This window comes from Mixophyes fleayi, chromosome 6, assembly GCF_038048845.1.
Source record: "Mixophyes fleayi isolate aMixFle1 chromosome 6, aMixFle1.hap1, whole genome shotgun sequence".
NCBI classification, from domain to species: domain Eukaryota; kingdom Metazoa; phylum Chordata; class Amphibia; order Anura; family Limnodynastidae; genus Mixophyes; species Mixophyes fleayi.
The window spans coordinates 1578423-1603644 of NC_134407.1; the positions used below are offsets into that span (position 1 = coordinate 1578423).

Sequence of the window (25222 nt, forward strand, 5' to 3'; positions counted from 1 at the left end):
GTACAGATAAAACGATAAATTAATTATCAGGACGGCGGATCTCTGTATTATTCCCTGGTATCGATAAACCTGGGTATTATTTTCCAGACCGGATATATCAGTATTATTTTCTAGTATGGATAAAACTAGATATTAATTTTCCTGACGGGTGTATCTCAGTATCACTCCCTAGTATAAATACACCCTGGTATTAATCTCCCGGGCGGGTGTATCCCAGTATTACTTTCTAGTACACCCGGGTATTATCCCCCAGGATGGGAGTATTTCAGTATTGTTCACTAGTATGGAGACACCAGAATAGTACTATGTACAAGAGCCCCTCAGCAGATACCAATATGAGAGTCTGCTGTGAATGCAGCGGTCATAATAATACTCAGATCTGGGGGCATCTCACGAAGGATTTCAAATTAATATCCCAATAGATTTGTACTGGGAATCTCCATATAATGTTCTACCTGATACTCTGCCCAGCACAGCCTGGCTCATGTACTGGGTACCTGATACTCTGCCCAGCACAGCCTGGCTCAGGAATCGAGTACCTGATATTCTGCCCAGCACAGCCTGGCTCAGGATACGGGTACATGATACTCAGCCCAGCACAGCCTGGCTCAGGAACCGGGTACCTGATATTCTGCCCAGCACAGCCTGGTCCAGGAACCGAGTACCTGATATTCTGCCCAGCACAGCCTGGTCCAGGAACCGAGTACCTGATACTCTGCCCAGCACATAGGAATCGAGTGCCTGATACTCTGCCCAGCACATCCTGGCTCAGGAACCGAGTACCTGATAATCTGCCCAGCACAGCCTTGCTCAGGATCCGGGTACCTAATACTCTGCCCAGCACAACCTGGCTCAGGAACCAGATACCTGATACTCTGCCCAACACAGCCTGGCTCAGCAACCGAGTACCTGATACTCTTCCCAGCACAGCCTGGCTTAGGAACCAGGTACCTGATACTCTGCCCAGCACAACTTGGCTCATGATCCGGGTACCAGATACTCTGCCCAGCACAGCCTGGCTCAGCAACCGAGTACCTGATACTCTGCCCAGCACAGCCTGGTTTAGGAACCAGGTACCTGATACTCTTCCCAGCACAGCCTGGCTCAGGAACCAGGTACCTGATACTCTTCCCAGCACAGTCTGGCTCAGGAACCAGATACCTGATACTCTGCCCAGGATAGCCTGGCTCATGAACCGAGTATCTGATACTCTGCCCAGCACGGCCTGGCTCAGGAACCAGGTACCTGATACTCTGCCCAGGACAACCTGGCTCAAGAACCGAGTACCTGATACTCTGCCCAGGATAGCCTGGCTCATGAACCGAGTATCTGATACTCTGCCCAGCACAGCCTGGCTCAGGAACCAGGTACCTGATACTCTGCCCAGCACAGCCTGGCCCAGGAACTTTATATTTGGGATAGTGCAGAAGTTTTTCAGGAGATCCAGAACCAGGATTTGTAGCTGCCTCTCACCCTTGGGACTGCACAGAGATTGTTCCTCCCCCTACAATTTCTAGACAGGCTGCTCCATGCTCCTCTCTGATCTATTCACTAGAGAACCAGTTGTGCCAATTACCATCTTGTAAAGTGAAGTGGCAGCAGGTACTGGACACTTGTTGCCCTCTTTCAATTTATTAGACCAGCTGTGTCTTGTGTCTGAAACGGGCAGAAACTCGAGTGAGACAAAGACCCCCAACAATCCAAACAGCGCCCCTAATATACATTACCGCAGCGATAGGGTTAAAGGTACGTGCCTGTCAATCAAATAACTTTATGTGGCTATTAGTACACAGTGCCACCAAATTATAACCCCAGCTAGGTTCACCCTAACTCTGCACAGGGACACCCGACAATTATTTCATAATGTTTATATTAGAAATGCAAACATGTGTTTACCAAATCTCTGCCGTAACATGTTAATATACATAACACAACTTACAGACTTATAATATGTACTATATAATACTGTATAGCTGTAACATGTGTATAATATTATCTCATCTCTCTCCATCTCTAAAATGTAGTTATCTAATATGTATCTATATATTATTGGGGGATACAGCAGAGCAATCTCGGTACTTATGATGAGGCGATGAAGAGGTGTCGGATAATTACACCGATGTGTTACATTGTGTTTATTTAAATGACGATAAATCGATGTAAGAGAGCAGTTAATGGACTGAGATGAGTGTACTCGGCTCCTGAGCATATAAAGCTGCTGCTCTATTTCTGAATCCAGACACCACAACGTACAATTTATTATCACACAGCAAGGATTACACAGCTCACACGGACACAGTTTGGCTTCTTACCGCTATCTGTAATATTTATGTTTAGAGTCTAAATTATGCACCAAACATTATTTGTATTATTTATCACATACACATAGAATGTAAAGTATCACCTATATACAGAGTATGAATTACCAGTTATTTACAAATGTGTATATATATATATATATATATATATATATATATATATATATATATATATATATATATATTAGTATAATAGTGAGAAGTGTGGCAGCTGCATATCTTATATATAATGTTTATGTTGCTCTGTATACAATCCCCCATGTGATGCACACTATTTACTGGCTCCACCTGCCTAAATACCCTGTGTAAAATAACTGTTGCATCATAACATATATATTCCATATGTTCTTATATGCAGCAGAGGTGTATTGTGTCCTATACCATTGCTTTACCTGGCTCCCTACCTGTATATAGGTTATATTTTATACTCTGTATATAAGGGATATATAAAACTCTGCCTGACTCCCTATCTGTATATAGGTGATACTTCACACTCTGTATATAAGGGATACTGTATACTCTGTATATAGGTGATACCTTATCCTTTGTATATAAGGCTGGGTACACAGTGAAGGTTTTTCATCCGATCTTTTATCCGATCAATCAGACATAGGAACGTTCGGTCAGATATTGTGTGAGTGTGTATAGTGACACAATGATCTAAAGTTGTCCCAAAGTGCTGATCATCGTTTCATTTGGTTGGTCCGATCAATCACCTAACGATCATGTATAGACTCATGCTGACGATCTCCATAGAGTTTACAGAGTCGGGCTCTTTTCAGCCGATGTTAGCACTGAATGTCAGAGGGAATAAATATAGAGATTGCTGTAGAAGGAATAATTCGTTTGTTCATTCTGAGACAGAATATTTAGTTTCAGAGTTACAGAAGCTAACGAAATTCGTTAGGACACGTGGATAGCTATAACAAGGCGGTTTAAATCAGTGTGACAATGTGACAATAATGAATATTGTGCTGTCATTCTCTGAAGTCTAGAGGGCCAGATGAAGAGCACAGATCTGAAGGTAAATCGTGTAGTGTGTATAGATGAATCACCAGACTCATCGGACTTCAGTCGTAGGTACAGTTATTGGAGATAACACAAAATTCTTCAGTGTGTACCCAGCTTAAGGGCTACATCATACTCTGCCTGGTTTCTTATCTGTATATAAGGGATACTTTATAACTGTATATAAGGGATACATTATACTCTGCCTGGTTCCCTATCTGTATATTTGGGATAGTTCACAATCTGTATATAAGGGATACTTTATACTCTGTAGATAGGTGATACTTCATGTTCTGTATATAAGGGATACTTTATACTGTGTAAATAGGTGATACTTCACATTGTATATAAGGAATACTTTATACTCTGTATATAGGCAATACTTCACACTGTATATAAGTGATACGTCACACTATGTATATAGGGGATACTTTATACTCTGTATATAAGGGATATATCATACTCTGCCTGGTTCCCTATCTGTATATAAGGGATACTTTCTACTCTGTATATAGGTGATACTTTATGTTCTGTATATAAGGGATACTTTATACTGTGTAAATAGGTGATACTTCACACTGTATATAAGGGATACTTCACACTGTATATAAGGGATACTTCACACTGTATATAAGGGATACTTTATACTCTGTATATAGGTGATACTTTATACTCTGTATATAGGATACTTTATATTCTGTATATAAGGGATACTAACACTCTGCCTATCTGTCTCTTTCTGTATATACATCATCTAGCCAGCTCCTGCCGTGTGTATGGAGGGAGCGCCCTCTAGTGGAATATAGCAGTTATCTCTGCTGTAACGTTCTGTGCGATCCTCGGCTTCCCTGACGGGTGCTCAAACCACTGGCTGGGACTAGTATACTCTGTTAGCGCAGGGGGACTACTCTGTTAGCGCAGGAGGACTACTCAGTTAGCGCAGGGGGACTACTCTGTTAGTGCAGGAGGACTACTCTGTTAGCGCAGGGGGACTACTCAGTTAGCGCAGGGGGACTACTCTGTTAGTGCAGGAGGACTACTCTGTTAGCGCAGGGGGACTACTCTGTTAGTGCAGGGGGACTACTCTGTTAGCGCAGGCGGACTACTCTGTTAGCGCAGGGGGACTACTATGTCCATCATCCCTATGTTGTGAGAGGAGACTATTCACTAATGGCTGTTACTGGTTCCATAACTCCTAGAACCCAAACCCCGAACCCCTAACATATCTTACGGGAGGGTCGTACAAGATCGATATAAGAAGAACAGTAGAAATTATAATGTAATAGTACCAATAAGTTGCTAGTGTTGAAATTATTAATAAAAATATTAAGACGATTATTATTTACAGTCTGAGGAATAATATTATGTAAAAAACTAAAAACATTCAGAATAACTACCACTGCTAATAAACGGAGTACAGTACTAACAATAAAAAGAGGAATACAAAAAATAAATAATAATAAAAATAATACATTGAGGAGTAAAAATAAGAGAAATAATAATGTTAGTAATAACAAAACGACAATTACTATTTATACAGGTATTGCATAATAGTAATAATAAATACAAACATTAAGAGTAACAATAGTAATAATTAAACAATGAAGAGTAGTAATAATATTAATAACAATAATACTAATTATATTACTAATAAAAAATTACTACTACTGGTATAAATATTATTAATAATAACTACCAACATTAGTAATAATAATGATAATAATAATATTATTTCTACAAATAATAATAGTGAAAATAAATATCAGCAGTAATAATAGTAATAATAACAGAATGGATAATAATAATATTAATAATACTTACACTAATAATTACTACTCCTATTCCTACAGGTACTTTATTAATACTAATCATGAGTATAAACAGGAGTAATAATAGTAATAATAACGCAATGAGGAGTATAATAATATTAATAATACTAACACTAATAATTAATACTACCACATAAGCAATTATTAATTAGTAATAACAAATACAAACATCAGAAAAAATAATAGTAACAATAATGCAAGGATGAGCTGTGATAATAATAACAATAATAAAATGAAACAATAATAATAATAATAATAATATTGCAATCTATTTTGTCACTCGAGCTCCATAAAATTTCAGTGACTCTGTGAATATAATATATTATATTTGCCCCGTATTGGGAAGGAGATTATGTCTGTGTATATAATATATAATATTTGCCCGGTGTTAGGAATGAGATTATGTCTGTGTATATAATATATAATATTTGCCCGGTGTTAGGAAGGAGATTATGTCTGTGTATATAATATATAATATTTGCCCGGTATTAGGAAGGAGATTATGTCTGTGTATATAATATATTATATTTCCCCCGTATTGGGAAGGAGATTATGTCTGTGTATATAATATATAATATTTGCCCGGTGTTAGGAATGAGATTATGTCTGTGTATATAATATATAATATTTGCCCGGTATTAGGAAGGAGATTATGTCTGTGTATATAATATATAATATTTGCCCAGTATTAGGAAGGAGATTGTGTCTGTGTATATAATATATTATATTTGCCCCGTATTGGGAAGGAGATTATGTCTGTGTATATAATATATAATATTTGCCCGGTGTTAGGAAGGAGATTATGTCTGTGTATATAATATATAATATTTGCCCGGTGTTAGGAAGGAGATTGTGTCTGTGTATATAATATATTATATTTGCCCGGTGTTAGGAAGGCGATTATGTCTGTGTATATAATATATTATATTTGCCCGGTATTAGGAAGGAGATTGTGTCTGTGTATATAATATATTATATTTGCCCCGTATTGGGAAGGAGATTATGTCTGTGTATATAATATATAATATTTGCCCGGTGTTAGGAAGGAGATTATGTCTGTGTATATAATATATAATATTTGCCCGGTGTTAGGAAGGAGATTGTGTCTGTGTATATAATATATTATATTTGCCCGGTGTTAGGAAGGAGATTATGTCTGTGTATATAATATTTTATATTTGCCCGGTGTTAGGAAGGAGATTATGTCTGTGTATATAATATATAATATTTGCCCGGTGTTAGGAAGGAGATTATGTCTGTGTATATAATATATTGTATTTCCCCCGTATTGGGAAGGAGATTGGGTCTGTGTATATAATATATTATATTTGCCCGGTGTTAGGAAGGAGATTATGTCTGTGAATATAATATATTATATTTCCCCCGTATTGGGAAGGAGATTATGTCTGTGTATATAACATATTATATTTCCCCCGTATTGGGAAGGAGATTATGTCTGTGTATATAATATATTATATTTCCCCCGTATTGGGAAGGAGATTATGTCTGTGTATATAATATATTATATTTCCCCCGTATTGGGAAGGAGATTATGTCTGTGTATATAATATATAATATTTGCCCGGTGTTGGGAAGGAGATTATGCCTGTGTATATAATATATTATATTTCCCCCGTATTAGGAAGGAGATTATGTCTGTGTATATAATATATTATATTTCCCCCGTATTGGGAAGGAGATTATGTCTGTGTATATAATATATTATATTTCCCCCGTATTGGGAAGGAGATTATGTCTGTGTATATAATATATAATATTTGCCCGGTGTTGGGAAGGAGATTATGTCTGTGTATATAATATATAATATTTGCCCGGTGTTGGGAATGAGATTGTGTCTATGTATATAATATATAATATTTGCCTGGTGTTAGGAAGGAGATTGTGTCTGTGTATATAATATATTATATTTCCCCCGTATTGGGAAGGAGATTGTGTCTGTGTATATAATATATTATATTTCCCCCGTATTGGGAAGGAGATTATGTCTGTGTATATAATATATAATATTTGCCCGGTGTTGGGAAGGTGATTATGTCTGTGTATATAATATATAATATTTGCCCGGTGTTAGGAAGGAGATTGTGTCTGTGTATATAATATATAATATTTGCCCGGTGTTAGGAAGGAGATTATGTCTCTGTATATAACATATTATATTTCTCCGGTGTTAGGAAGGAGATTATATCTCTATATATAATATATTATATTTGCTCGGTGTTAGGAATGAGATTATGTCTCTGTATATAATATTTTATATTTGCCCCGTGTTGGGAAGGAGATTGTGTTTGTGTATATAATATATTATTATATATATATTATATATTATTTCTCGGGTGTTATATACAGAGATTATGTCATACACAGATTATTTTAATAATGTACATTTATTATAGATATAGTATACCCATACCATACACTTATTATATAGTAACATAGTAACATAGTTTTTGAGGTTGAAAAAAGACACGAGTCCATCAAGTTCAACCTATTTTGGATCTCCAGCGATCCTGCACTTATGTTTGAAATTGATCCAGAGTAAGCAACCGCCAATCTGTTTTAATTGTGAAAATCCCCCCAGACCCATTATTGCAGTCCTATTTTTACCCTATATCCACTACTATCCTTCATTTTAATTAATGGTCGTAACCCTGGATACACTTTTACGCTAAAAGTTTGTCTAACTCTTTCTTAAACATATCTATTGAATCTGCCATCACAACCTTCCCTGACAGTGAATTCTATATCTTGACTGCCCTTACTGTAAAGAACCCCTTCCTTTGCTGGTTGTGAAATTTCCTGTCCTCTAACCTTAGGGGGTGACAGTGTGTCCCGTGTATAGTCCTTGGGGTAAAAAGGTCCCATGAAAGTTCTCTGTATTGACCCTTAGGGGCATATTCAATTCCGATCCCGATCCGCGGGATCGCGCAGGTACGTGCCGCAAACCTAATCTGCGGTACCACAATAACGTGGATTTTCATTTGCAGCCCGTAGGGCTGCGTACGAAAATCCGCGTTATTGCGGTACCGTATTACCGACAGTAGTGCGCATTTTCCACGGTAACGCGGATCGGGATCGGAATTGAATATGCCCCTTAATGTATTTGTACACAGTAATCATATCTCCCCTTAGACGCCTGTTTTCTAAAGTAAACATTCCTAAACTAGCTAACCTTTCCTCATAACTTAATACTCCATACCCTTTATCAATTTTGCTGCCATTCTCTGAACCCTTTCTAGTTCCAAAATATCTTTTTTATAGAGTGGTGCCCAGAACTGTACTCCATATTCAAGATGAGGTCTTACCAACGATTTATATAGTGGCAAAATTACACTGTCTTCCCTTATTTTGTAAACCAACCTCTTGTGTGGCACTGTATCAAAGGTCTTTGCAAAATCTAAGTAGACCACATCTACTGTGCTCCCCTGGTCTAAGTATAAATCCTGTACATATATAATACATAAAGTATACACATACCATACACAGATTATATAAATACTATACATAAAGTATACACATACCATACACAGATTATATAAATACTGTACATATATTATACATATAGTATAAACTTACTGTACACATATTATATAAATACTGTACATATATTATACATATATAGTATAAACTTACTATACACCTTTTATATAAATACTGTACATATATTATACATATATAGTATAAACTTACTATACACCTTTTATATAAATACTGTACATATATTATACATATAGTATAAACTTACTATACACATATTATATAAATACTGTACATATATTATACATATAGTATAAACTTACCGTAAACATATTATATAAATACTGTACATATATTATACATATATAGTATAAACTTACTATACACATATTATATAAATACTGTACATATATTATACATATAGTATAAACTAAGGGGCATATTCAATTGTCGGCGGGATCGCCGAAAATCCCGCCGCGGAAAAACTAATACATGGAATACGGTAATTTGTAGCTGGATTTCAGCTCGCAGCTCAGGGAGCCGCGAGCTGAAATCCAGCGAGTAAATTACTGTATTACATGTTTTTCCGCGCACGATTACCGTAATATTGGTAATCGCGCGTGGACCGCGGGATTTTCGGCAATCCCGCTGACAATTGAATGCCCCCTATAGTATAAACTTACTGTACACATATTATATAAATAATGTACATATATTATACATATACTGTAGATATACAGTGCATCCATTAGGCTTTGGGAATTGATGTAAATAATGAACCGATGTAGGATAATGTGTCACTAACACATAGCGCCTGTTTGGCCAGCAATTATTCACAGGTGAAATATTTCTCTTTGTTTAAGGCTAATGTAGTAAGATTGGAGAGAATTACAGGGCAAATGACAATATTTGTGTGAGAGCAAATTTTAGCACATTAACATTTCCTGAATACATTGACATTATTTACACAAGTTTTTGTGGTAAATACAAAAAATCAGGGTTGTCCAACCCGTGGCCCACGGGCCGCATGCGGCCCAGCACACCTATAAAAGTGGCCCAGAAGGAGTTTTGGTTGTGGCAAGGGGGCAGCACTGTTAATGGAAAAAAAAAATCCTACAAAAAAAAGAAAAGAAAATACCTTGCGGTCACGTCAGCTGGTACTCCGGCTCCCTCCCTGGTCTCCTCCTCCGTGCGGTGAATGTCATCACACCCAACATCCATTGCGGAGCGCAGCACAGAGGAGTCACCCGCGTGAGAAAAACAATCAGCAGCACAGAATTGGAGAAAAGAAGAGAAGAGGACAGGAGAACAAGCCGAATAAAAGGTAAGTTAAGGGGGATTTTTTTTATTATTTCAAGGGACGCTGACCAGTGAATAAAAGTCACCTGGTCCTGGAGCATCATGGACCTTATCTCCCTGCTACATAAGTCTACTTGTAATACTAATGGGGCATTATATATTATTCTCTTTGGCCCATTATAAGTTGTTATCCCTTAACTAACATAGTGGTGTAATTAGCAAAACAGGTCACAATTTGGGGTCACAGTGATGTATATGTCAGGTACCGCAGGCCTGGTCAGGGCACCCTGATATACAATGCCTGGCTTAAATGCACTTTATTGATATTGCATCGAAACAATACAAAAAGTGATTATAGTAAAATAACTAGAGAGGATTTTTTGAACAGGGCGATTGAAAGGTAAGTATAGGGGGATTTGAAAAAAAGTGATATATATATATATATATCTCACTTTTTTTCTCATATATATATATATATGTTAACTATGTTTTCTATGGTTTTTTGGATGATCAGCTATCGTTATTGTTAGTGTATCTTATGTGCGGCCCAAACCAACTCCTCGTCTTCCAATGTGGCCCAGGGAAGCTAAAAGGTTGGACACCCCTGCAATAAATGATAATTATTTCCGACGCACGGTCCGAAAAATCATTGTCCCTTATGCACAATATATTGCAATTGTTCTGTGCGAATACACGTGTATGTTGGTTGTAGTCTTTTTATCGATAATCACAATTCCGACACAGTACATTCCTACAAAATAATGCCAATTTGAAGAATGGCGATAATACGTAAATGAAGATTTACCATAAATATACACAGTAATTCACTGACACGCCTGCAACATTTTCCGATGTAAGTAAATTCTGGCATTTGAAATTGACGTCACTGATGATGGCGATAGTGAGATAACCAGATTTAAAGCAGCAATGTCACCACTCAACTCATTTACAATCTAATTTAAGGGTTAGGGTTAGGATTACGGTTAGGTATACAATTAGGATAAAGGCTTTTACATTATACACATTGCGGGTCCTGCTATTGCCGCTTTAAATCGCCATTGTCGCCATGATCAGTGATGTATATTGCAAGTGCCGGCATTTACTTCAGTCGGAATATATTGCAGGTGTGTCAGTAATGAACTGTGTCTTTTTTATAGTAAGTCTGCATTTACTTATTACCAGCATTCTTCAACTCGGCATTAGATTGTAGGAATGTACTATTTCTGAATTGTGATTATCAATGACACGTACCTGTCACACACTGCACCAGATACCTTTCATTCTGGTCACTGTTCTTACCTGTTCCCCTTGGTTCTCACTCCCTGCATCCACTTGCTGGTCTGACCTGAACATGCGCACACCTGGTCTTTTCACAACTTCCTGCATTCTCTTGACTGACTAATTGTCAGCTCTGTCTACTTAAAGCACCTGCTTCTCTACTAAGGTGCCAGATCTTCTGGTCTCCTTACCTGTTAGGACGCTGTTCTTTCTAGCTCCCACCTGCACATTGGTATCTTGTGTTATCTGTTCCACGATCAAGACCTGTGGAATTATTGAAAGATCCTCGTGCCTCATCATTGTTCCGTTCTCAAGATATTCGCTTTCCAGGGATCTCGGTGCATCAGTTCTCTGCTGTTCACCACCTCTCAGTTGGTATCCTGTGTTACCTGTTCCTTAATCAAGACCTGTGGTACTGTTGCCTCATAATCAGTCCGGTTCTCAGCTATTCGCTTTCTAAAGATATCAACGCTTCTGTTCACCGCCGTTCACCTGAACCTCTGCATTTATCGTCCAGCAGTCCTGCTCCACTCCGCAGTTCCATCTCACTCTGCTCTAATCCTCCTTAGAGGAACGCAATCTGTGGCTAGAGAGCAGCTAAGTCCATATCCCCTTGCGGAGATCCCTGGTGAATACCTCTCTACCGTTAGACTCCGCACCTCTCTGGGGGTGTCTATCTACAGCGGTGCTTCGAGGTCTATTTCAAACTCAGGCTCCGTGACAGTAAGATCTGGCCAAACTAGGAATTGACCCCGATCGGGAACTGTCTGCTAAAGACATGCTGCAGCACCTGGTCGGTAACAGTGATCGTCAGAATGCTACGCAACTGCAACTTCTTCAATGCCTGCAGGCCCTAGCCTCTAGGTTAGATTCTCTGCAAGCTGTCTTACCAGTCGCCCAGACACCACTGCGTTCCGAGCCTATTCAAGTTACTGATACTGAATCCTTCTCATCTCTACGTTTACCTGCTCCTCAAAAGTTTGATGGTGACCCTAAACTTTGTCGAGAGTTTTTGAACCAATGTTCAATCCAGTTTGAGCTACTCCCGCAAAATTTTCCCACTGATTGCATTAATGTGGCTTACATCATATCGCTCCTCTTTGGACAAGCTCTGGCGTCGGCTTCCCCTCTGTGGGAGAGGAACGATTCTTTATTGCAGGATTGTGCTGCGTTTTACTGCAACCTCCTGAAAAATTTCGATGAGCCAGGGCGTGTTTCCTCAGCGGCTTCAAGGTTACTCAGACTCTCGACAGGGTTCCCTTACCCTTACTCAATACATTATCTAGTTCCGTACACTTTCATCCGAGCTGTAATGGAATAATGAAGCCTTCATGACAACATTCTGGCAAGTGCTGGATGACCGAATTAAAGACGTTTTAGCTTTGCAGGAACTGCCTACCACCCTAGACGCTCTGATCTCATTGTGCCACCGTGTTGACATCCGATGTCTAGAGAGGGCTTCAGAGAAGCTGTAGTGACACAGTGGAGCCTATGCAGTTATGGCGCTCTAGGCTCTCTCCTGAAGAGAGAAGGAGCAGAATTTCTAGTGGATTTTGTCTCTATTGTGCTGAACCAGGGCACCCTAACCTGTGGTCAAGAGGTCAGATTGGGGAGTCTCAAGTCCTCTCCAGAATTTAATAATTCATCTGCTTATTTAATTTCCATTACCCTTCATGGTACTAGGTAATCTAAACAACTGCCTGCTTTTCTGGACTCTGGGGCAGCTGAGAATTTTATTTCTTCCCACCTAGTGGAATCCTTGTCACTCCCTACCAAGTTACTATCTACCCCAGTGGTGCTCACAGTCATTGATGGGAGTCAAATTCCTAATGGGAGAATTCTGACACAAGCAAAACCATTGTCTCTTCAAGTCGGGGCTCTGCATTTTGAAGAAATATCTTTCTATGTGTTGTCGCACACCTCTAGTCCGGTTATCCTTGGTTTACCTTTACTCTGTCTGCATTATTCTCATATTCTAATATACTGGTAGGTTAATTGACTGCTAACAAAATTGACCCTAGTGTGTGTGTGTGTGTGTGTGTGTGTTAGGGGATTTAGACTGTAAGCTCCAATAGGGCAGGGACTGATGTGAGTGAGTTCCTTGTACAACGCTGCGGAATTTGTGGCGCTATATAAATAGATGGTGATGATGATGATGATATTGATTTGCAGTCCGCTCAAGTTCTGTCTTGGGGTCCATCCTGGCATTCCAAATGCTTGGTACCTGTTAAGCCCTTACGTGCTGTTGCGACTATTGAAGAATCTACCAAATCAGTTCTTCCTTACCAATACTCCTTGTTTTCTGATGTTTTTGATAAACAGAAGTCTGGTCTTACCTCCGCATTATATCTGGGACTGCCCCATTGATCTCCTTCCTGGCAAGATGCCAACCGGGACCGTGTCTATTCTCTGTTGGTTCCCAAGACGGAGGCAATGACAGATTACCTCAAAGAAAACTTTCAACAGGGGTTCTTTTTTGTAAAAAAGAAGGACGGCACATTACGCCCTTGCATCGACTATAGGGGTCTTGATGCCATCACTCAGGAAAATCGTTATCCAATTCCTCTGATAACTGAGCTGTTTGACTGGAAAAAATGGGCTCGAATCTTTACCAAGTTAGACCTGAGGGGTACATACAATTTAATCAGAATTAGAAAAGGAGATGTGTGGAAGACCGCTTTTAACACCAGAGACGGTCATTATGAGTATCTTGTCATGCCCTTCGGGCTTAATAGCGCTCCTGCGGTATTTCAAAGTTTTATGAATGAGATCTCCAGAGACCTTCTCCACTCTTCAGTAGTAGTCTACCTTGACAATATTTTATCTGCCTTCTCACAGACATCATGTTGCTGAGGTTCTCTCAAGACTCAGGCCCAATCACCTCTATTGCAAATTCGGGAAATGTGTCTTTGCAGTCACAGAGACTTTTTTAGGATACATTGTTTTCGGAGATAACTTACGTATGGACCCTGAGAAAGTACGAGCCATCATTGAGTGGCCTATTCCGTTAGGCCTGAAGGCCATTCAATGCTTCTTAGGGTTCAGCAACTATTATAGGCAGTTTATTCAAAGTTATTCTTCTATTGTGGTTCCAATTATTGCTTTGACCAAAAGAGGCGCTGATACTAAGAATTGGTTCTAGCTGGCTCTGTCTGCTTTTAGTACCCTCAAGAAGGCGTTCTCCACAGCTTCAGTTCTCAAACAGCCTGATCTCTCTCAACCGTTCTTAGTTGAAGTAGACGCTTCAGCAGTGGAAGTTGGCACAGTTCTTTCCCAGTACTCCTCTGCTGGGAAACAGCTTCATCTTTGTGCATTCATTTCACGCAAATTCCTGCCGACTGAAAAGAACTATACCATCGGTGACAGAGAACTCCTAGCTATGAAGTTGGCACTTTCTGAATGAAGGTATCTCCTGGAAGGGGGATGTTTTCCAGTGACCATTTTTACCGACCACAAAAATCTGCTTCATCTGCAGTCAGCGCAATGCCTTAACCCTCGCCAGGCCAGGTGGTCTTTTTTTCATTTTAATTTACTTGTCACTTTTCGGCCAGGCTCAAGAAATAAAAAAGCTGATGCCCTATGTGAACCTGAATCTTCAGATGTTGTGAATCGGCCTACTTTGGAACCTAAATTTCTTCAGGCCACGTCTTTATCTTGTGACACAGTACCGCCTCCTGGGAGTAATTTTGTGCCTCGGAACCTTCGAAAATAGCTTTTGCGTTGGTTTCACTCTTCTTGATTTTCCGGTCATGCTGCATCCGTCAAAATCATTGAACTCATCTCTCGGCGTTATTGGTGGCCCACCCTTAGGTCGGATATTAAACAGTTTGTGGCGACTTGTCATCTTTGTGTACAACATAAGACCTCTCGCCAGTCTCCTACTGGTCCTCTCATTCCGCTTCCTATTCCATCCAAACCGTGGTCACATATATCCATGGATTTTGTGACTGATCTCCCTCCCTGCAGGCAGTTTAACACCATCTGGGTGGTCGTAGACTGTTTCTCAAAGATGGCGCATTTTATCCCTCTTGTTGGCCTTCCATCAGCGTCCTGTTTAGTAAATATTTTGGCAAGGAAATAGTCTGCTTACATGGATATCCTCTTGAGATTGTCTCCTACCAGGGAGTCCAATTTACATCCAAATTTTGAAGAGCTCTCTGTAAACTCCTAGATATCCAGCTGAACTTCTCATTATCTTACCATCCGAAATCCAATGGTCAAACTGAAAGAGTGAACCAAGATTTGGAGACCTTTATTCGTTTATATTCTTCGACTTCCCTGGATAATTGGGTAGATGTTTTGCCTTGCGCAGAATTTGCCCATAACAACCTCTATCACGAATCCACCTCTTCTACCTCGTTCTCCCTTGTTTATGACCTTCATCCTAATTTTCCCAAGTTCTCAGCCCTCCCTCCCACCAGGGATCTGGCTGCTAATGATCTCCATCGTGATTTCCTTGCTATTTGGAACCAGACGATTGAGTGTCTCAAGAAGACTTCCTCCCCTCAAGGTTGGGGACAAGGTGTTGCTGTCCACAAAAAATATCCACCTACGAGTCCCTTCCATGAAGTTCGCCCCCCGATTCATTAGACCTTTCAGAATTCTTCGAGTCATCAATCCAGTATCCGTCAAACTCAAGCTTCTTAGCTCACTCCGCATCTCGAATTCCTTTCATGTTTCGCTCCTCAAGCCTCTAATCATTTACCGTTTTTCTTCCACTAAGAATATGTCTCCACCTACGGCTGTTCAGCAATCTGAAGAAATCAAGATCTCCTAGATCCTGGATTCCAAAACCTTTCGGGGCAAGACCAAGTATTTAGTGGATTGGAAGGGATATGGTCCTGAGGAACGGTCAGGGTGGATGCTTCTGATGTTCACACTCCATCTTTGGTTAAGAAATTTCATGCCAACTATTTTAACAAAGCTAGGTCTTAGGTGTGCGATGTCCACCTTTAAAAAGGGGGGTTACTGTCACACATTGTACCAGCTAACCTGCATTTTGCTCACTGTTCTTACCTCTTTCTCTTGGTTTTCGCTCCCTGCATTCACTTGCTGGTCTGAACTGAGCATGTGCATTCTCTTGATTGGTTAATTGCCTGTCAGCTCTGTCTATTTAAAGCACCTACTTATCTACTAAGTTGCCAGATCTTCAGGTCTCCTTATCTGTTAGGACGCTGCACATCAGTAATCTGTCTTACCTGTTCCACTATCAAGACCTGTGGTATTCATTATCATCATCATCACCATTTATTTATATAGCACCACTAATTCTGCAGCGCTGTACAGATAACTCACTCACATCAGTCCCTGCCCCATTGGGGCTTGCAACCTAAACTCTCTAACACACACACACAGACAGACACAAAGACTAGGGTCAATTTGTTAGCAGACAATTTGCTACCAGTACATTTTTGGCGTGTGGGAGGAAACCGGAGCACCCTGAGGAAACCCACGCGAACACGGGGAGAACATACAAACTCCTCACAGATAAGGCCATGGTCAGGAATTGAACTCATGACCCCAGTGCTATAAGGCAGAAGTGTTAACCACTGAGCCACCATGCTGTTAGAACTTCGTGCCTCTTCAGCGGTCCGGTTCTCAAGCTAATCGCTTTCCAGGGATCTCAGTGCATCAGTTCTCTGCAGTTCACCACTTCTCAGTTGATATTCTGTGTCACCTGTTCCACGATCAAGACCTGCGGTATTGTTGCAGGAACCTCGTGCCTCATAATCGTTCTTGTTCACAACTGTTCACTTGCTAAAGTCTTCAACGCTTTGTTTCACCGCCGTTCACCTGAACCTCTGCATTTATTGTCCAGCAGTCCTGCTCCACTCCACGCTTCCATCTCACCCTGCTCTAATCCCCCTTAGAAGACCGTGACCTGCGGCTAGAGAACAGCTAAGTCCATATTCTCTTGCGAGATGAATACCTCTATACCGTTAGACTCTGCACCTCTTTGGGGGTAAGTCTATCTAGAGCAGGACTTCAAGATCTACTCCAAACTCAGGCTCTGTGACAGTACCCCACTCGTGTATGAATCACCTCCATGACCACACAAAGTAACCCTGTAACTGAGGACCCAACATCCTTTCTGCCAGGAAGCTGGTGAGTGTATTACTGGTTCCCGGTTACTGCGCGCTATCTGGATGTGGCGCACTCTCTCAATGCGGCGCACTGTCTGGATGCTGTACACTGTCTGGATGCTGCACACTATCTGGTTGCAGCACACTGTCCATATGCTGTACACTGTCTGGTTGCAGCGCACTGTCTGGTTGCAGCACACTGTATGGATGCTGTACACTATCTGGTTGCGGCTCACTGTCTGGTTGCGGCGCACTGTCCGGATGCTGTACACTGGTTGTGGCGCACTGTCCGGATATGGTGCACTGTCTGGATGCGACACACTGTCTGGATGTGGCGTGCAGTCTGGATACAGCGCAGTGTCTGTAACGCAGCGCACTGTCTGATTGTGGCGAGCAGTCTGGATGCGGCGCACTGTCCGGATGTGGATGGATGCAGCACACTGTCTGGATGCTGTGCACTGTCTGGGTGTGGCTGAATGCAGCACACTGTCTTGATGTGGTGCACTGTCTGGATGTGGCTGGATGTGGCGCACTGTCTGGTTGCGGCGCACTGTCTGGTTGTGGCACACTGACCGGATGCTCTACACTGTCTGGTTGCGGCGCACTGTCTGCTTGCGATGCACTGTGTGGTTGAGATCTGGAGATTTTGGAGCCAAATCAACACCTTGAACTCTTTGTCATGTTCCTCAAACCATTCCTGAACAATTCCTGCAGTGTGACAGGGAGCATTATCCTACTGAGAGAGGCCACTGTCATCAGGGAATACCGCTGCCATGAAGGGCTGTACTTGGTCTGTAACAATGTTTAGGTCGGTGGTACGTGTCATAGTAACATCCACATGAATGCCAGGACCCAAGGATTCCCAGCAGAACATTGCCCAGAGCATCACACTGCCTCCGCAAGCTGCCTTCTTCTCATAGTACATCCTGGTGCCATCTCTTCAACAGATAAACGACGCTCACGCACCTGGCCGAACACATGATGTGAAAGAAAATGTGATTCATCAGACCAGACCACCTTCTTCTATTACTCCATGGACCTGTTCTGCCCATTGTAGACGCTGTCAGTGGTGGACAGGGGTCAGCAGGAGCACTCTGACCGGTCTGCGGCTACACAGCCCCCTACGCAGCAGGCTGCGACGCTCTGTGTGCTATGGCACCTCTCTATCATAGTCAGTATTAACTTTCTCAGCAATTTGTGCTACAGTAGCTTTTCTGTGGGATTGGACCAGACGGGCGCCTTCCTCCCCACGTGCATCAATGATCCTTAGGCAACCATGACCCTGTCGCTGGTCTACCGGTTGTCCTTCCTTGGACCACTTTTGGTAAGTACTAAGCACTGCATACTGGGAACACCCCACAAGACCGGCCGTTTTGGAGATGCTTTGACCCAGTCATCTAGCCATCATAATTTTACCCTTGTCAGAGTAGCTCAGATCCTTACACTTACCCATTTTTCCTGCTTCCAACAACTTCAAGAACTGACTGTTCACTTGCTGCCTAATATATCCCACCCCTTGACAGGTGCTATAGGTGTTTATATATACACTAGCTTGCAAAAGTTTGGATTCACTAAGAAATGTCTGGATTTGTTGAAAGAATTGACACTTTTTTTTAAATCCAGGTACCAATATATTAACCGGAAATTATAGTCAATACATTGACAATGTCATAACTTATTAATTTTATTTCATGTAACTGTTCTATCCATCAAACTTCACATTCAGCAAATAATCCTCCATTTGCAGCAATTACAGCTTCTTGGGGTTTCTGTAGCTGTTCCTGGAGGTGTGACTGGCTCACCCCACAAGAGCTCCATAGGGTTGAGATTTGTCCATCATTGACAGTACTATCGCTTCCTGTTTCTTCGCACAGGGTAGAAATATGTTTAGGATGGTTGTTCTGCTGCGCGCTGACATTGGCACCAGTCGACCACACAGGATGGCAGACATTGTAAGATAGAGTGTTACCTTTCTGGTTCCTTATTCCTTCCACTCCGTGTAGATCTCCCACCTTACCAGACTCAGAACAGCTCTATACCATGATATAATTTCCTCCAGCATCCTTTCATTTGCTTTACGTCACACATATGGTCTCCTCCTCCAGCCAAATATTTCAAACTTAGACTCATCCGTCCATAATGCTCTTTTCCAGTCTTCCGCCGTCTAATGTCCTTCTTCTTTTGTCCATTTTAACCTTTTTCTTCTTTGCAACTCTGCCTATAAGGCCATCGTTCCGGAGTCTCTTTGTACCGCTGCAGATGACATTGGCATTTGGCGAGCGCTATTTAAGGATGCCGCCAGCTCAGGAGGTGTAAGGCGTTTGTTTCACAGACTCTGATGTACTTACCCTCTTGTGCAGTTGGGCATCTGAGCCTTTCATGTCTATCTTGGCTAGATCCAGTTTGCCCATTTCTCTTAAGACAATAGTATGAAACCTTAAGTTTCTGTGCAGTCTGACCCCTGGAATAGTCTTTATCTCTCAGAACACTGGACGGACTTGTATCCTGAACAAACAGTTTTGTTATGCTATAATATATACATATAGCAATGATGATCATTTCCAAAGTGCAAATTCTCCACTGCCACTTGTGCTGCTTCTCAATTTGTACAAGTACCGAGATTGTGGCTTACGGAGGAAGGTGGCGGAGTTTGTGAATAGGGCTTTACCCTCTTGAACTGAATGGTTACATGTGGGTGCTCATTGTGGATGTGTGACCTGGCTCAGAGATGTGTAGTGCAATGTGTAAGTCACTATTACCTATGAGACAGTATCGCCACTGCAGCTGAGGATCACTAACATTGGCAATGATTTTTATCACTGTGATAAGCAGCTATCACTGCTATGAGGGGTTATTAATATATACCTCCCATCAGGCCCGGCGCTCCCATTAGGCAAGGTTAGGCACTTGCCTAGGGCGCCGGGCTCTGGAGGGCGCCTGGAGGGCGCCACAGAATAATAAAATACTTTAAAACTGTGCGGCGACCGCTGACCATACCTGTCACGGCCGCCGCACAGCATCAGATGCACGGGGAGGGGGGAAGAGGCTATTGCTCACCACCGCCGCCTCTCTGCTCCGTCTCCTCCAATCCACTTACTAGTGTCAGTCTGTGGAGGGGAGGAGATGGAGCAGAGAGGCAGCGGTGGTGAGGCAAGGTAAGGAGAGGAGGGAGGAGGGCGGCGATTTTTGCGGGGGGGGGTGCCGCTTTTTTAAAAATGCCTAGGGCACCGTGGACCCTAGCACCGGCCCTGCCTCCCATATATCTGCCTTATATCGGCACTTATCAATTGTGATATCAGTAAAATATAATAAACTATAAACACTTTCCATATAATGATTCATTCTTCTCTGGCAGATATAAAGTTATTGTACTTCCACTTGTGTTTATCTGGTTGTACAGACATATGCACATCTTGATTACCTGCTTAATTGATGCCCAGATGTATAAATATCTAATTACCATAAGAATGACAGATCCTGGCTCCCCAGCCCCTGCTCTAGTGATGTCTTATAACACTTAGAACCTCACTTCAGTCATGTTTGAATTTAAATATTGGCAGCGAGCGCCTGGGAACGTTACTTAGAAGTGAGTGTGTTTCCAATTTCAGCAGCAGCCAGTTCGTCCTCTGCATCTCATTATACATGGTCTGTGGACCAGAGGGAACACTGGCCTCACTCTCACTGGTCCCTATGGTCTGAAGATCCCTGGTGTTCACATGATCATGGAGCGATTCACTCTTCCTATAATAACTTCAACTATCTCCAGCATAAAACGTAATATTGTACGTCAGGACGTGTCCACTCCGGTAGTGATACAGTTAAAGAGAAAGTCTGGTTCACAGGGGCTGGCTTTGGAGGACATGGGGAGATTATTGGGGGCTTCTATCTAACACTAACATTTTATTCATCACCTTCACCAGCGAGTGTGAGATGCTGCTGGATTCCGTTACAGCTGAAATCTCCTCTAACGCGGAGTCTTCCATTTCTAATTAATCAGAGCGACATCCAACATTAATAGTGTCTGTGACAATTTCATCAACAATTCCCAATTTCTAGTGAGGATTTAGTCTCCGGGATTGTAAATTGCCTGATATTTTAGGAGTCACCGGAGTGTTTCCAGTGTTATTAAACAAGGGATATACTTTAGTCATTACTTCCTTACATCCAGAAAGAGGGGTTCTAGCTACAAGTGGTGACCTACGCACATCCCAGGTCTCAGAGTAATAACCCCGGGATTATCTACATCCACCACATAGGAGACAGGTCCGGGAGACACTCTGTGACCGGGAGAAGCAATCAGGTTTTGTGGCTAGAGAATGATTGGCTCTGCGATAGATGAGCTTTTGCCGTTTTCATGGATTACAAGTAATGCTGCAGCCACAAATCATTGCTGTATCTAATAACTCCATGCCAGGCCTGAATTTCAGCTATTTACAGGTGTATTATACCGTGGTTACTGCCAGTTTAGCTGTACCGTTATTGGACGGACAGAGAGACACCATCGAGCTTGGGCATAAGTCCCGCTGGATGGACACCGTGGGGAACGGTCAGAAAATAAGTCCCTGGAATACAGATGGACCTTATATACTGCCCTCATTATCCCTTACACAACCCAACACAATCATCTATATCACTCTGCTGGAAACAATACATCAGTTGTGTAACTTTCCTCCTGTCAGTAGTAAACTTTTGATAGGAGCAGAAATAATTTCAGATCTTTGGGTGATCATTAAGTTGTGGTCCATGATCAGTTTCTGCAGCAAGTAACACAATAGACCTATTAAAAGATTTGTAATCACAGACGGCCTGATTCATGGTCAGACAGACGTCCCTTTGCGTATCGTATCTTGTGTGACATAGCTTTGAGCTTGCTCAGAAACAGAACTGACGCCGATGAATGCAACTGTATGTAATATATGTGTGAGCGCACATGACAAGGCTGTAACATGAAGGGCGGAGCAGGGGAAGGGAATACTGTATGTAATGTATGTGTGAGCGCACATGACAAGGCTGTAACATGAAGGGTGGAGCAGGGGAAGGGAATACTGTATGTAATGTATGTGTGAGCGCACATGACAAGGCTGTAACATGAAGGGTGGAGCAGGGGAAGGGAATACTGTATGTAATGTATGTGTGAGCGCACATGACAAGGCTGTAACATGAAGGGTGGAGCAGGGGAAGGGAATACTGTATGTAATGTATGTGTGAGCGCACATGACAAGGCTGTAACATGAAGGGCGGAGCAGGGGAAGGGAATACTGTATGTAATGTATGTGTGAGCGCACATGACAAGGCTGTAACATGAAGGGTGGAGCAGGGGAAGGGAATACTGTATGTAATGTATGTGTGCGCGCACATGACAAGGCTGTAACATGAAGGGTGGAGCAGGGGAAGGGAATACTGTATGTAATGTATGTGTGAGCGCACATGACAAGGCTGTAACATAAAAGGTGGAGCAGGGGAAGGGAATACTGTATGTAATGTATGTGTGAGCGCACATGACAAGGCTGTAACATGAAGGGCGGAGCAGGGGAAGGGAATACTGTATGTAATGTATGTGTGAGCGCACATGACAAGGCTGTAACATGAATGGCAGAGCAGGGGAAGGGAATACTGTATGTAATGTATGTGTGAGCGCACATGACAAGGCTGTAACATGAAGGGTGGAGCAGGGGAAGGGAATACTGTATGTAATGTATGTGTGAGCGCACATGACAAGGCTGTAACATGAAGGGCAGAGCAGGGGAAGGGAATACTGTATGTAATGTATGTTCGAGCGCACATGACAAGGCTGTAACATGAAGGGTGGAGCAGGGGAAGGGAATACTGTATGTAATGTATGTGTGAGCGCACATGACAAGGCTGTAACATGAAGGGCGGAGCAGGGGAAGGGAATACTGTATGTAATGTATGTGTGAGCGCACATGACAAGGCTGTAACATGAAGGGCAGAGCAGGGGAAGGGAATACTGTATGTAATGTATGTGTGAGCGCACATGACAAGGCTGTAACATGAAGGGTGGAGCAGGGGAAGGGAATACTGTATGTAATGTATGTGTGAGCGCACATGACAAGGCTGTAACATGAAGGGCAGAGCAGGGGAAGGGAATACTGTATGTAATATATGTGTGAGCGCACATGACAAGGCTGTAACATGAAGGGCGGAGCAGGGGAAGGGAATACTGTATGTAATGTATGTTCGAGCGCACATGACAAGGCTGTAACATGAAGGGCGGAGCAGGGGAAGGGAATACTGTATGTAATGTATGTGTGAGCGCACATGACAAGGCTGTAACATGAAGGGTGGAGCAGGGGAAGGGAATACTGTATGTAATGTATGTGTGAGCGCACGTGACAAGGCTGTAACATGAAGGGTGGAGCAGGGGAAGGGAATACTGTATGTAATGTATGTGTGAGCGCACATGACAAGGCTGTAACATGAAGGGCGGAGCAGGGGAAGGAAATACTGTATGTAATGTATGTGTGAGCGCACATGACAAGGCTGTAACATGAATGGCGGAGCAGGGGAAGGGAATACTGTATGTAATGTATGTGTGAGCGCACATGACAAGGCTGTAACATGAAGGGTGGAGCAGGGGAAGGGAATACTGTATGTAATGTATGTGTGAGCGCACATGACAAGACAGTAACATGAAGGGTGGAGCAGGGGAAGGGAATACTGTATGTAATGTATGTGTGAGCGCACATGACAAGACAGTAACATGAAGGGTGGAGCAGGGGAAGGGAATACTGTATGTAATATATGTGTGAGCGCACATGACAAGACAGTAACATGAAGGGTGGAGCAGGGGAAGGGAATACTGTATGTAATGTATGTGTGAGCGCACATGACAAGGCTGTAACATGAAGGGTGGAGCAGGGGAAGGGAATACTGTATGTAATGTATGTGTGAGCGCACATGACAAGGCTGTAACATGAAGGGTGGAGCAGGGGAAGGGAATACTGTATGTAATGTATGTGTGAGCGCACATGACAAGGCTGTAACATGAAGGGCGGAGCAGGGGAAGGGAATACTGTATGTAATGTATGTGTGAGCGCACATGACAAGGCTGTAACATGAAGGGTGGAGCAGGGGAAGGGAATACTGTATGTAATGTATGTGTGAGCGCACATGACAAGGCTGTAACATGAAGGGTGGAGCAGGGGAAGGGAATACTGTATGTAATGTATGTGTGCGCGCACATGACAAGGCTGTAACATGAAGGGTGGAGCAGGGGAAGGGAATACTGTATGTAATGTATGTGTGAGCGCACATGACAAGGCTGTAACATGAAGGGTGGAGCAGGGGAAGGGAATACTGTATGTAATGTATGTGTGAGCGCACATGACAAGGCTGTAACATGAATGGCGGAGCAGGGGAAGGGAATACTGTATGTAATGTATGTGTGAGCGCACATGACAAGGCTGTAACATGAAGGGCGGAGCAGGGGAAGGGAATACTGTATGTAATGTATGTGTGAGCGCACATGACAAGACAGTAACATGAAGGGTGGAGCAGGGGAAGGGAATACTGTATGTAATGTATGTGTGAGCGCACATGACAAGGCTGTAACATGAAGGGCAGAGCAGGGGAACGGAATACTGTATGTAATGTATGTGTGAGCGCACATGACAAGGCTGTAACATGAAGGGCGGAGCAGGGGAAGGGAATACTGTATGTAATGTATGTGTGAGCGCACATGACAAGGCTGTAACATGAAGGGTGGAACAGGGGAAGGGAATACTGTATGTAATGTATGTGTGAGCGCACATGACAAGGCTGTAACATGAAGGGCAGAGCAGGGGAAGGGAATACTGTATGTAATATATGTGTGAGCGCACATGACAAGGCTGTAACATGAAGGGCGGAGCAGGGGAAGGGAATACTGTATGTAATGTATGTGTGAGCGCAC

General features: G+C 42.3%; 1 long non-coding RNA gene across 4 annotated transcripts in view; it reads left to right on the plus strand.

Annotated features, from left to right (window-relative positions):
• The window catches only part of LOC142160700 (uncharacterized), a 200067-nt gene that overhangs the window by 144888 nt on the left and 29957 nt on the right, over nt 1–25222 (plus strand). The window contains exon 1 of one of the 4 annotated variants that reach the window (XR_012693285.1): nt 1554–1746. The exons of the other annotated variants lie outside the window; for them this stretch is intronic. This is a non-coding gene — a long non-coding RNA (uncharacterized LOC142160700). Of the gene's footprint in view, nt 1–1553; nt 1747–25222 lie in introns of those variants that run through there. 4 annotated transcript variants of the gene reach the window in all.